General features: G+C 44.3%; 1 protein-coding gene across 8 annotated transcripts in view; it reads right to left on the reverse strand.

Moving 5' to 3' along the window:
* Positions 1-15,119, reverse strand: part of DIP2C (disco interacting protein 2 homolog C) — a 1,002,241-nt gene that overhangs the window by 773,397 nt on the left and 213,725 nt on the right. The window lies entirely within an intron of this gene.

Consider the following 15,119-nt stretch of genomic DNA (forward strand, 5'->3'; position numbering starts at 1 on the left):
AAAAGAGCGAAACATACCATTGTCTGAAGATAAAAGCCACAGGCTTGCCAATAAAAAAAAATCTTTAAAAATGTAACCATTGCATACAATTTTCATAGATCAGAACGTGGAATTCCTGGTAGTCATGTATACTTAGAACTAGTCAGAAATTATTTTCATATATCTAATTAACATCAAAAGAATATATGATTCTTACAGACAAATAGAGAAGGTACCTTTGGACCTAGTTACTCTAACCTGGAAACAGTTTAAACATGCAAAGATTCTTAACACTAATTAAAAAAAAAAAAGGAAACATAATGGTAAGAAAAAAAGTAGTGGCAAAGTGAAATATTTTTATACCAAACCAGGCACTGAAGTGCATTTTTTTCCAATCAGATGTGCATGCGTCATCTGTGGAAATGGTGTCACTCACACTGCTAGAGAACCGCTGGCTGAATTGGGCCCCCATGCTGTTGTGGGCAGAAGCAAAACGGGAATGACCGCTGAACAGACCAATGGATGAATAAAGTGGGCCCAACCCTATGTATGTACAGTAGTTTTTGTTTACGATTTTTTAAATAAAATGAGCTAAAGCTCTCTGCATGTCAGACCTAACATAAGTCTGTGTTCCCTAAAGATGTGTTGGTGTCCAAAAAAATGCAACCACTGGCAAAATAAAGCACTGGGCAGGAAGAATCTGAAGCTTAAAGGCCTACATGATACAGCAGTAGATAGTAAAGGGATGAGGGCTCTAGTGGCTCAGGCTTTTGATGGGAAGAGCTGGTTAGTGACATTGGGAGCTTTTGTAGGAGAAGACTCAGAGCTTTTGGCAGTGATTAGGGAGATCTTCAGATGTTGCATTAGGAATGTAATTAGATTAGGGCTGGGCGGGTATTTTTGTGGGTGGGAGGAACCCCAGGTCCTGGGTTGATAGAGAGAGACTGGTAGCATAGCAGCAGAGGCTGCCGACTGAGCCCGGGCTGCGAAGATGATGCACATGTGAGAGTTGCGGAAGTCGAACTGGTCCTTTAGGTGCAGCGGTCAGCGTAAAACTGTCTCATTTCCTATGCCAGCTCACTGTTGCTACAGACATTGTGGAACTATAGCCCGCCTCAGCTTCTTTGAGATTAAAGTTTCCTCGATCTGGAGTGGGAGTAACACGGGAGGGATGAATTTAAATATAAATTGAAAGCTTAGTGACTGGAATCCCTCTCTTTTATAAGTGTACTGACAGGACTGAATCATTAACTGTCCTATCTTCCAGCTGGGTGAGACAATGCCACAGCAATAGTCCAAAGGCTCGTCACAATGCAGTTTACAAAATCCAATGAGCTTAAATAATCCACTGATATTGTGCAGTAGCGTAGCCAGTGTGTTGTGGGTCCTAGAGCAAGGAAGAAAATGGATCACCCAGCCGCTGTTTGAATTATAAAGTCCAACTGTCAACTACTCACTGGGCCTCAGTGGCAGTGCCTGCTGCACCAACTGAATCTACATTGTGCATGCGCGCAGTGTGATACGCGGCGTGGCCCAATATCTACTGATGGAAAGGAACTATGCAATCACCAAGTAAGAAAGCTACACAAGGGGTTCGATTAAAGTGGACTGCGCATTCCACAGCCGCCCGCGCAAGTCGTACAGTGGGACTGAGCCTTAGTGAAATGCACCACCCATTGTGTCCTCCCTGGTTCGACCTCCAAGCCCTGGCCTTGCTGACCCTTCGAGGAACATAAGGAGCAGCACATTCTGCAAGGCAAGTAATACCAGAGGGCATTCTCAAAGATTTGGAAAGTGATCCAAGGGAAAGCGTAACAACTGGTTTTACAAGGGAAGTGCTGCAGCGAAATCCGTAGGGCAAAAATAGCCTAGCAGCTGCAACTTGAGTCGGTAAACGAGATGCCAAACAGAAAGAAGTTAGGAAAATGTAAAGAGTGTTGGGTGCATATGAGGATCCAACTTGTGTTGTAGGCTGCTGGATTAACAGTACATTATTAAGGTATAACAGAGTGTCATAGTGAAAATTAAATGGATTTCTCCACCACAACAGGGTTAATTAAACACGCCAAACAGTTAAAAACATAAGAATTATATTTCGTGTTTTCTGCTGTTGGCAGTGGAATGAATAGTACACGCTCAACAATTTGGAGCCACGGCTCAGTGACCACTGAAACATGCAACAATCTGGGTCACAAGTTTCTTCACCTTCCATCCTAAAGATTTCAGTTCATTGAGTACAATTTAAATTCGTGATATTAACACTGGTTATTTTTAGTGCTTAGAAATAAAAGGAAACCTGTGATATGAATGAGAAAATGGATTTCTGAAAGCAGATTGCTGACATGTCATTCCTTATGGAGGCGTCTGTCAGCACTTTTGCTTATTCATATGGCCTTGAAGCCTCTGGACCAGCAGTTCACAACCTGCGGTCGGGGGACACCTAGGGGGTCTTCAACATTTACTCAGGGGGTCCATAATGGCTTAGAAAATTAAGTAATTTTAACAGATTAATAAAGTGTGCATACATAAAGCAGTACAATAGAGCGGTTTAAAATGTTCCATAGATGTGAATGAATTTGAAATCAGAGGCTACAAATTAAGTGGGTGTCCTCAGATTGATTTGTGGGAGCAATGCAAATACATGAAAGAATATAGCATGGATGATTGGTGGCCTAAATTAAATTTAAAAAGCTGCAACCTTCCCATTAAAATGTAGATTTGTTGCATATTTGTGAATTAAATGAAATGTTTAATCATTTCGGTATGTTTGATGAAGGCTTGTTTCTGTATTGTTTGAAGGTTCAAATCATTGAAATTGCTTAAATCAGGGACATCGGCTTTCATTAATCCCCACTCAGTGGGAGTCGCTGGATTTCAATTATGATTCCTTTGGGATACCCAGATTCCAATAATGATCAAACGGGGATCCACAGCCGTCAAAATATTAAGTATCACTGCTCGAGGCAAACTTCTTATTTGTGTTTACTTCCATCACCTCTCAACCACATTCCAAAAAATATGCACTTATCAAGGACGGGGCTCCCGGAAAACACAATCTGTGCACACCCGCTGCCAGTCAGTCTCTGACTCAAAATTTTGCACCTCTTTTTACTGCAGGTAAACACCAGTCTCCCACCTGTGGTTATCCCATTTTTACATCAACAACTGTGCTCACCATGGCAACCTTGCAAAAACTGCAGCACACTCCGCAATTAACGGGTTGCTTCAGGTCAAATTCTGAGCTAACTGGGATGGAAACGTCAGTAAAAGCGAGCTTCATGTTTAATATGTGTAATATGAAAATGTTAGTGGGCTTTTTGCACATTGTAAATGGACTAAGACATTAAGGACGAATATCCCACATTAGGTTTGTCTGTTTTAAGAGAAGAAGGAGCTTATAATAGAGTGGAACAAGCCAGAATTGGGACATCATTGAAAAATAATACAGAGATGTCCAGTTGATACTTAAATAATGCTGACACAGAGTAAATTTTACCAAGTTGCCTCCACCACAAGTGGGCACATCGGAACCTGAGTCAGTCTTTCAGACTCCAGATTGTTCCCCTACCAATTGCTCGGTCAACATCTGGAGATGACACCACTTTATCCCCGCAGTCACTATCTAGGGTGACGAGCACAATGAACCCTTCACACAGTTCCCATTAACATGACCCAAGTGGCTCAAGCTCACTTCCAGCATACCAAATGTCATCTCGAGGATTCGTAGCTGGCAATAGGTCACAACCAGATACAGCTGAGTGCACATTCTGCTACTGCAACAAAACTTCAACTGCCTAAAGCTAGGCTGATCAACATCCAAATAGCCCAAGCACACCCTCAACCCACTGGAGCAAAAAATATTTTTAAGTCTCGCAGAAACCTACATGATCTCTACAATAAGTCCAATACCCCTTGTACTCTTAAAAACAGTTCACTGATACACTGATTCAAAAAACAGGAGAACAAGGGGTGATGGTATGAGCTCAAATAGTGACATTTACAGAGAATCAAATATAATTATCCACTTCTTCCAAGTGTGTGGTAAACCAGTGCATAATCAACCAAAACACATCTGTTTCACAGCAGTCATTTACGATATGATGAGTTAGAACATCTGCTTTACAGGTTAAATTTCAGGACTACTACTATACATTCAAAATATGATCCGCGAAAACTTACTTAAGGAGATTTCAAATACGAGTTCACAGTTCTGTGAAGACACAGGCGTCACACAGGAGGTACTGGCTGGTGAAGGAGCTCGCAAACACACGCACACACACATCCTCAAGTATTCCAGCATACCGTGACAAACAAACCTACTGCCATCTCAGTTATCACAGCACCATTCGTTTATGTGATAGACCTCACTCGTCCCCTCAGTCACAGCTGGTAGAACAACGGCCTGGCATTAATAGGCCACCGCTTAACCACGTCAAGTGTCTCCAGGAGGGAGCTCCTGTTGGCTTCCAACCCTTAGACGCATCCCGTTTCTTCCCACTACCCAAATTTCCAGCTATGGCCACAAGGGATTACTGTTACCTACAATAAAAAATAAAAAGTGCAAAATAATTTAGAAAGGCCACCAGAGTAAAATCTGAGGTCTAATTGAAAATGTACGCTCCAATGGCATTTATGTAGAGCACGCCATTGGCAAGGATGTCTCGTGTTATATGGGTGGTGCGTGGAAGCGCCATTGCAGGAAACTGACATTTTGAACAAAAGAGCTTTTAAGACTGTTCAGGAAAAAAAAAACATATTGCATAAAATGAGTTGTAAGAATGAACAGTTTGGAAGACTATGTTATTGCGCATCCTCTGACGCATTGCAGATGCCCTCGTTCAGCAACAGTTTTCTTTTATAAACATAGAAACTTGTTTATTAGGCTTATCAGACTAGATTGAGACATACAAAGCAGTAATTAAGCTCCGTGAAACATTTCACTCTGAAACGCTCACGTTGCGTTTGATTGACCACACGTACAAGCACACCAATTATACGTGCCTGTTTAAGTTAATTTAATTTGATGATCAACAGGTGAGGCCTTTCTTCTAAAGTGCAATTTAATTATATCACTTCTAATTCCATAAAGAGGAAACGTGTCTGCTAGCCCCATGACATTAGCTTCACTGTTAGTTAATGATGCTAAATATCTAAATCGAGCGATATTTACATAGATATTGCGATTTTAAGTGCTAATTTTGGCCCAAAGAAAGCTATCTGAACCTGGAATACATAGGACAAAGCTGTCGTATTGCGCAGGGCCTGCTGAAGTGGTGACCCCGTGAGAGGAACAGAGGCATCGACACTTGCATCACGTTTATTAGGGTCAAGCCTGTGTTGCATGCGCTCGCGCATGCGTATCGCAGCGAGACGCTTTAGGGTTTAGAAAAGGGCTCGGAGCCCTGTCGACGTCACGTCAGTGTTTTTCATTGGTTCGTGGGCTTGCCTAATAAAATCTGCTTGCTTTCATTAGTCGAAGGCATACATACCTCATGCCTTTTCCGGTGGCTAGCCCTCCTCGAGCGCATCGTCCAAGTACAGAAAACATGCGAGGCTCGCTGTTTTCTGTCCGGCTCATGGACTACTTTTTCTCTAATTTACTAGCGCAATTTCGCTTGGCAGAAGTCGAGCGATTTACATAGTTAATTGCACTTTTTCGGGTTACGTACGTAAATGCACTTTTGCCGATAGGTGAAAAGTAGGGTTAGGAGTTTACAACGCTATCAGCTCTAACATGAGCAAACGCGAGACACGTTGCATTGCAAATGCTTGTTTTTTTTTTGTTTTTTTTTACCATCGCACAGGCCCAATGCGGGTGCTGTTGTTAAATAAGCAAAAGCACTGAGACCCAACCAATTTAACTCAAGGGGGGGGGGGGGGGGGGGGGGGGGTTTCGCAGGTGGGTCCTTACCACCCACTCCTCATGGGACATAAACATTAAAATGCAACATAAATTGTGATCAAAGCAAGATCCTAAAAGACTAAGGGGGTGATTCTGACTATGGCGGACGGCGGAGGCCGTCCGCCATAGTACCGCCGCCAAATGACCGCACTGCGGTCAAAAGACCGCGGCGGCCATTCAGACATTTCCTCTGGGCCGGCGGGCGCTCTCCAAAAGAGCGCCCGCCGGCCCAGAGGAAATGCCCCTGCAACGAGGACGCCGGCTCAGAACTGAGCCGGCGTAGTTGCAGGGGTGCGACGGGTGCAGTTGCACCCGTCGCGTATTTCAGTGTCTGCAAGGCAGACACTGAAATACTTTGCGGGGCCCTCTTACGGGGGCCCCTGCCGTGCCCATGCCATTGGCATGGGCACGGCAGGGGCCCCCAGGGGCCCCGCGGCACCCCCTACCACCATCCTGTTCATGGCGGGTTTCCCGCCATGAACAAGATGGCGGTAGGGGCTGTCAGAATCCTCATGGCGGCGGAGCGCGCTCCGCCGCCATGAAGGATTCCCCCGAGCAGCGGTAAGTCGGCGGGAGCCCGCCGACTTGCCGCTTCTGACCGCGGCTGAACCGCCGCAGTCAGAATGCTCGTGGGAGCACCGCCAGCCTGTTGGCGGTGCTCCCGTGGTCGGTGGCCCTGGCGGCCACCGGCCGCCAGGGTCAGAATGACCCCCTAAGTACCAATTCGTCTGACAGTATATGTTATTGAAGTCACTCGAGGATATCAGTAAATTGATAACACACCAACCGATGTCACTCTTTGAACAACACTTTTGGCCAAATTCTCTCTGAGCAAGCCTCAGCAAAATCACCATGCGGATACAGCTGCAGAGGCTGAAAACACCCACTGTGACAGGGAAGGTGTGACTGCAGACTTTTAGATCTCACTCTATCCATTCTTTTAATACACTCCAATTTTAGAATGGTATTAGGCAGAACTACACTTCCGGGAGAAAATGGAGCTTGAGCTCCACTTTCTGAGGTCATAAAATCAAACTGCCCTTTGCAAGAATTTCGTTTTGTTTTGTAAATATAATTTTGTGCATTGGGTGTGTCCCTGCATAGTTTAAAAAAATGTTTAGGTTTGTGAAAAACATTTTGCATATAACTTGCAAACACATGCTTTGATAACTTTCACCCTGTTCCAGAGATGATGTGATGATTAAACTTCTATCAATAAAAGGGGATGTGATGAGGAAAGGCCAAAACAGAAATATGCGATGTTCTAGAGTCCCTAAAGATTACCTGTTTGGTCACGTTTCTGATCACTGAAAAGTTAGTATAAATGTTTTTTTTGGCGTCTTTATAGGAAAATTCACCAATATACCGATGCACAACTCTACTTGAAAATCTCCACAACAGACATCCAATGCTTTACACGCTGCATGTACCTCATCCATACGTAGATGTTCGGCATCCTCATGAAGCACACCACCAACACAGAATTCATGTTCTTTGCCATAAAGACAAGCAAGCACTAGCCTGGGCTTGGCTCAATAAAATGAACCTGGATGACTAAACCCCAACTTTCACCAAATGCCAAGTAACTTGAATTTTCCCCTGACACCAACATCAAGCAACACACAGTCAACAAAAGAAACATGGCCTAGTACCAGCTCTCTCTACTAAAGAAAGTGAAGCCATTTTCTCAAAAAGCAGGCTCAGATCTGCTGTTCAAGCCTCATATTCTCACATATAGATGGTAGAAATGTTCTGCTCCTTGGCCGCCCAGACCCAATGCTGGCAATTAAAGGGCATCTTAGAGGCCGCAGCATGTTTCATTTAGGGCCTGAAGAAATATGGTCACCACCCCTATCCTGATGAAACTCCACTGGCTCCACTTCTCAGACTGAACCACCTTCATAAGCAGCTGCATAATTAACAAAACAGCCAAAACCTGCACCATGCAAAATATATCTGACAAAACTCATGACCTCTGGTGGCTCGCGTCCCAGAACTGCATCAAACAGATCACAAGGATGTGTAAAACTAAACAAGCATTGGCAAAGCCAATAGGTTTCACCTTAGTTTTTTCTTTTGCATTCTAAAATTATAAATATTAGATAAATATGTAAATGTAGCAATAAGCAAAAGAAAGATGCCTTCTACTGCACAGCCATACGTGTCACTGCATTTTTAGGGAAAAAATTTAACTGTGCTAGAAACAAATTTTGTTTTGCTAAAATTTGCAGATTATGTGGCAGATGATGGATTATGTGGCAAATCTATAATTATCCAAAAATCTATTGGTTTTGTTAACGTGCAAATGCTGAACATTCATTCAGCTTCTACTACATACGCCACTTACTGTGTTAATTTTTGAGGTTGGAGTGCTGCATTTAGGAGAGTCTGTTTTACAGACTATCACGATTATCAGCAGGCTGGCTTTTTTACACAACTCGGGGAGACTGGAGTGGCTGAGGGTCTTACTAGATTAAATGTTTTTTTTTTTTACTACAGCACTGAGGGCATGATGTTTTCTCTGGCCTTGGGCATAAAAGCTTTCCTTGCTGGCTGGCGCTCCGCTTTCCTAGTTTCCTGAAGCTCTGCTCTGGAGCCGGCGGCAGGAGTAATAAATGCAATAAGCTGTAAAGTTGCTTATTTGCATAAAAGCCAGGTTGACACATTGAGGGACATTTGTGTGGGTACTAGCAACACGTGTGGTTTATAGCATTTAGGAATGGCAGAAACTGAAGCGCTACACTGGGCTTGCTTTCAGGCGCCCTGTTTATTGTCCTAGGCTGGTGACCAACGGCATTGTCATTACTTGGCCAAATGAGCTCATATTATCGGCATCAGAAGAATGAATGGATGGATGGATGGATGAGTCATTCGGGACACAACTGGAACGTCTACATTCGGGGTTAGAAAGGCATCCGGTGGGTACACATTTCCCTCTGGTAGCATGGTGCAACATATGGGCACATAGCAACAGGCCTGACAATACAAGTAAAGATCACAACAAAAAGACATGCGTGTGGAAGATGTACCACTGAAGTAGAGATACTTTTCACGCATTTGTATTTCTGTCAAAAAACACGAGCCTCCAATGTAACCAGAAAAAGCAAGCACAGAACCGAATGGACACGGGCCTTTGTGATATGGATATCCCGGCCCGAGGATGTCAACAAAAGCACGTCCGCTTGGAGAGGTTTACCATTTGTACTCACGTTGCAGTACATAGATACACCAACTCTGCAAAAGGACTAAACTTTTCATGGATTGTTGTCTGGCCAGCAGATGGGGTGTGCAGATTTGCAAGTATTAGCAAAACATTTCACAGTAGAAAAGTAGATATTAGATTGCCTAGGATTTTGGAAGCAGCACAATGGAAAGCTAAGCAACATAGGAGGTGCATGGGAGGAGGGAAGGTGGGGTACGACACACGGGCCGGAGAATGGATTGCAGAGAGCCATGCACTCTGCATAGAGTAAAATAAAACAAAATCACCGTGACTGAAAAGGAATGTGTCCTTGTGGCCCGTAACTGATGCTCATGTAAAGGGCTTTGATACCTTCGGGTTGAGTTAGTGCTATTCAAAAATTGTTTTTTTTATTTTAAAAAAGGACAAACAGCAGGACGGGGAGGTATTGGGGAGCACCAGCAGTGGGAGGGGCAGGAGGAAACGGGAGGGCAGGGAGAGTGCAAGCTTAAAAAAAAACAACAAAAAAAACACCAGATTGGTGCAGGAAGAACAGGAAGAAGATGGAACACATGTTAAGGGTGGGGGGCTGTGTGACAAGTCCTCTGGGCCAGAGGTATCGCGCACAGCCCCCACTATCTGCATGAGGGAGCTTTAACTGCCGATTAATGAAGACAAAGCAGCCATGAAGCCCCCAGACTCTTCGAGTGCCGGGAGGGGAGGGAAAACGGTCTGCTAGCAAAATAAAAAAGAAGTACCTCCAGAAGTGCGTAGCTAGCAGAACTACACTGGCAGTAACGGGAAGTGGTACTGCGGCGAAGTGCCAAGCCACGGCATGGCCAGGCAAGCAAAGTGGGGAAATTACAAGTGACGATAAAAATGACGATGTGCTGACCATTGAGAATTAGGCAGAGCAGAGCGACGTTGGAATAGACCAATAATACGTTCAGATAAGCAAGGGGCAGGTTCCAACCCCCTTTTAAGATTTCTTTTTTCTCATCAACAAAAGATTTCGCAAGCACAGCGTGCAGGCGTGCGTACAGGCAAAGCCTAAAAACACAGCAACAGGCTTTCTCCACCTATGCACTAAGGATCTGGAACAACAGCGGCTTACCCATCAGGTCTGCCCCAAACATGATCCAATTCAGTAAAACAGCTGAAGAAGGACCTTTTTAACCCCTTCTGTGCCGGGGACGTAATGGTTACGCCCACCGGCACAGAAGAACCATGAACCTGAGAACTTCTTACTTGTTGAATAAGAAAGCCCCTGTCCCAAATGACTTTCCCCTCTCTAAACAGGCTCTCGCAGACCTGTCAGAGTAGTGCAGACTTTCTGTTCCGATGGAGAGCAGAGCACAGCATTGGAAGCAAGAGCAGACACAAAGTGTGGTAGTGTGGGTGGGAGGCAGTCAGGGATTTTTTCAATTATTTATGACATGGAAGAGAGGCCATGTTATGTTAGGCTCCCCCATTACTGTTTGACTCCTATAGCAGTTGACTGCACAGAAGGTAAAAAAAATGCATTCAATTCAAAGTAAGCAAGTCCCTTTTAAAAATACTGAATATAAGTTATCCTTCAGCAATATGTCACAGCGACATCCCATTTTTCTGGTGCAAGAAACATTCTTTATAATCTCTCTGTATTTTGTTTATGCCACTTTAGGGCAGAGGTGAGCATAATACATTCACAGGCTCTCTGGTTCATGTTTTTTCTGCTCACCTTCCTCGTCAATATTGTGCTTCTTTGATGTAAAGCTCTTGTAAGGATTTTGGTGTGTTACATGCTATGGGTGCACTGCCTTACTTTAGAATATGCAAATATATGTCTTGGGTGCAGTCAGGCTCATTGAACAATCTGATGTTAAACACTGTACAGCCATAGCATTGTGCAGCTAGGCTTGTACAAAGCAACTAATAACTAATGTAAAGCATTCAACAGTAGGTAGTCCCAATCCGAAGTTAGCTGGGCTGAGGGGTCAGCAATAACCCTGTTTTAGACAATGGGGCTACTAGCCAGACCACACCAAAACGACAATTTAGAGGTGCTGCTGCTAAGACATAAATATGAAAATATATGGCTCACTGAATAATATATAGCTCCCTGCCTTAAGGCTCCATAGGACTGCCTTAGGGGAGACTTCATATATTGTTAAGGGAAGTGGTGGGTTTGCCATTAGTTTGAATGGCAAAGTCGAACTAGCAGTGTGACCACTGCTCTTCCGGTCTGCAGTGGCAGGCTGGGAGCCATTTTGTACTTTGTCACACACAGGGTGGCACAAACATTTCTGCAACCCTGGATGGACACTCTGTTTAACATGTACCATATACTACAGACTTATAAGTATGTCAGTTCTTGACAATTGGTGATAGCCATTTCAAAATACATATACACTTGGTAAGGGGTTAGATCACTGGCACTGAGGTCTGGTTGGAAGGCCTCGGTGCTCTCTCAGAGTTGAAAATCCAGCAGCATCAGTCCAAAAGTGTGGGTGTGAACATGTAAAAAGAGGCATTTCCTTACAGTTCTTATAAAAAAAAATACAGACAGTACTACACAACACTTGATTTTGGTAAATAAGTGCTGTCAATGCTGCTCTTTCAGTGACTCCCACCAACTATGATAACAGGGCAGGGTCAGTTATTACCCTTCATACACGGCATACAACAAAAACATTCAGAGGAAAAGTTAATACTGTTATTTTTCATACTTAAAGACCACGCTAATATCAGCCAAGACATAACGAAATGAGGATGACCTATTGAGTGATAAAAGACTACTCATTTCTGACTAAAGCGTAAAAACAGATCCAAATTCATGTCTGAATACTCATTAGCATGTGACTTGACTGCTGTCAGGCTGTGTTTAAAAAACAGAGTTCTGGCAAGCAGATATTTAGAAAATCACTACTGAATCACTCTCATTGCACCAAAATCAAAAACAAAATGCATTTCTGTATGATCCGCTCTTTACCCAGTTCAACGCAATGATCAGTCTAGACATGGTCATGTGATGTCTAGGGGCATAGTATGACCTTGGAAAGGAGCGATGTAGCTAGAAAAAGTCATGTTGGGGTGACTTGCCGAGGCACCACTGTTTGAACCTAACCCCTTCCCCTTCACGTGCTTCCACCATTGTGAACACCATCCCCCCCAAAACTCCCCTCCACACACAACGCCCACACCCCATGATTTGCCCACACCCTGCGCCCCCTCTCGTCCCCCCATTTCCCCCCCCCCCCCCCCCCCCCCCCCCACAAACACACCCTTTCCACACTTGGGTTCGGAGGATTATCAGAAATTATTGTGAGGCCTGGGACCAAAGCAACATGGGGGCCTCCTGGTTGAGTCCTCATTTTTTGGAAGCTGTCAGAAGTACCGTTTCTAAGTGTCAAACTGAAAACCTGGCATATTGCACCCTTTACTTGAATGGCCACATATGAAACTTCACTGGTAATGTAGACAACAGGCTTGCTTACAATTAAAAAAATTCTAAATCTATTTTACAGAGGGACCACGAGTGGCAACAGATCTATTTCTAAAATATATCTGATGCCAGCATTGGTCTTCTAGGAAGGGCTAACACTTTCTTTCATCCTAGTGAAAGAGTGACAATCACGCTGGGCTATAAAAAAACGTAAGTGATAAAAAAAATGAAATAAAAACACATAAAAGAACCATCTTGGCTCTTACACCTACATATATATGCAAGTTAAAGATGAACTCCAGACTATTTTTAGACTGTCAATCAGGTTAAGAGCCCAAGTGGAAGAATGGAATTCAGAATCTAGAGGCTAATCACCACTCTGGAAGCCTCACCTGAAAATGTAGTCAGTGTCATTCTTCCTCCTTCTGACTTAAAAAATATATATATAAGCAATCCACTGGTGTGGTTGTATGTTGGATGATATCAGTTTCATTTATTAGGTCGTGCCTACCAGACATCGTAAGCTGTCAGACTGTGAAAGATCAATTGTGGCCTTACCAAAACCTTACAGTGGGACCACAGCCTGCCCACTGCTTTAATGTCAACTGCTTACTGCTATCTTTTTCCAAGATCGTTTTGTCTCATCTTTTCCAACTTCTGTTTCTTCCTCTGCTGGAGCATAGCCTCATTACCATTGTTTTGACTGGCTGACTTGTATTCTTCCATTGATCATTATGAGGGACCTGCTTTTTTCTTTTGGTTAAGCCTTCCATGAGAGTGCATGTGTTTTCCAGCTCTCTTCTTCATGTGTTTCTCCCCCACCTGACAAAATATGCAACCTGCACTCTGTATTGCTCTCCCTGGTGTTGTGCCTGGTCTCTCTCTCGTGTGCAACTTTTTTGTCCTCCATGTTGCTCTCACACTTGTGTGCTGCTTTCCCCCTCCTGGCCATATTGTATTATTCTGTACCCCACACACACTGCATTGCTTTTCCCCCATCCACTCCTCCATATGCCTGTTGGTCCTTTGTTTTTTATTATTTTATTATTAAATTTCTTTGGAGGGCACAGCAGCAAATTGTTGCCGCCCATCCACCTTACTAAACAATGAGTTCACTTGACTCCAATTTTGTCTAGGTTTTTCATTTACAGCTTAGAGTGGTAAATGAATAAATGACACTTGGTTTTAGTAGGTGGATATGTAGGCATCCATTTGTCATCATACATGTTCACTCCTACAAAATGACAATGCTGCATCTTCGCGTCTTGTGTTTTTTCCCTCTGGCTGATGCTGCACAGCACAGGCAAAAAAAAAATGTTTTTTTACGATGCTTTGCATAATCAGCAAATGCCGTTAGCAAAACCAGCAGGTCCCAAAGTTGAGACCAATTGGCTTTTCGAATACTTCTTTAGTAACCTCCCCTGAACAATACAGAGTAGGTTCAGGATGCTCAAGAGGCAACCGGATGCTATATGGAGCGAAAAAACATACTCAACAACAATACATTTGATACACAACAATCAAACCACAACTGTAATGAAAAAAGGCGGCCACTCTGCAAAATGTCTTAGGGTCACATATTCTGGGCTTTTCAAGTTGTTACAAACGCCTTGTGAGTGTGGCTGGGGGGAAAGGCCAGAGCGGGAACTTTTGCTGCACATCTGCATGGTGGCGCTACTTACTCGGAGGTCGGGAAGGGCTCGGCCGCCCTTTCGTTATAGAGTGACCCGGGCGGAACTACATTTGGTGCCCTCTCTGATTCTCTTCCTCCACCGCTTCACCATCCGCCCCCTCCCATTAGTGGGCCTGGTGGGCGGTCCTTATGTGCTCATGGTGACTGTCCTGGCTGCGCACCTCCTAGCAGTGGTCACTGAGCACACAATCGCCCCTTACCTTAATCCGCTATCCGGTTGCTAAACCGTGGGGGAGAGTTCATGGGAGGAGACGGGGGAATAAAGGGCAGTGGGAAAAGGTCATTGGCGGGGGGGCTAAGTAGAGCAAAGAAAACACAATTTTATAGAAACCTGGATGCAATGAACCGGTGGCCTGGCGTATAAACGTTATTCGAGGCAGCGCGGGAGGCCAGCTGCGTGTGAGCCCCTCCAATCTAGGGGGCCTGGGTCCAGCTCGCCCATGCAAGAGATCCGGCTTCATAAACCCGTGCATTCAGATCTACGGGGCCCTTCGGTTGTGTTTTTATGGACACGGTCTCTCAGCACAAGCTGTTGTAAAAAAAAAAAAAATGTGATTTGCTTCGAAGAGGTTATCTCATCGGGACAGGCGCTTCCAATCATCCCAATCTTTGAAAAGCTGTCAGCAGACGCCGGCTATTTGCAGCTGTGGCAGGGTTTATGTATTCTGCTCGCACCCGGGCTACGGTTTACTTGCCGAAAAATTAAGTTCTTTAAAACGGGCTCATTCTCTCTGCGAAAGCAAGAGCTGATTTTTCATCCTCGGTGTCGCAGACGATATTCTATAACACTTACAGGCGCGGAGCCAAATCTTCCCCCGGGGCACTAATGCGGCGTTATCAATCGTAATCTGAGCACTATATTTCACGGTGAAAAGAGACTCGGGGAAGCACCGATGAAATATTGGCCCCATGGCATTTCACTTTTACCATTAGTTTACCT

Source organism: Pleurodeles waltl, chromosome 10 (assembly GCF_031143425.1).
Source record: "Pleurodeles waltl isolate 20211129_DDA chromosome 10, aPleWal1.hap1.20221129, whole genome shotgun sequence".
In the NCBI taxonomy this organism is placed as follows: domain Eukaryota; kingdom Metazoa; phylum Chordata; class Amphibia; order Caudata; family Salamandridae; genus Pleurodeles; species Pleurodeles waltl.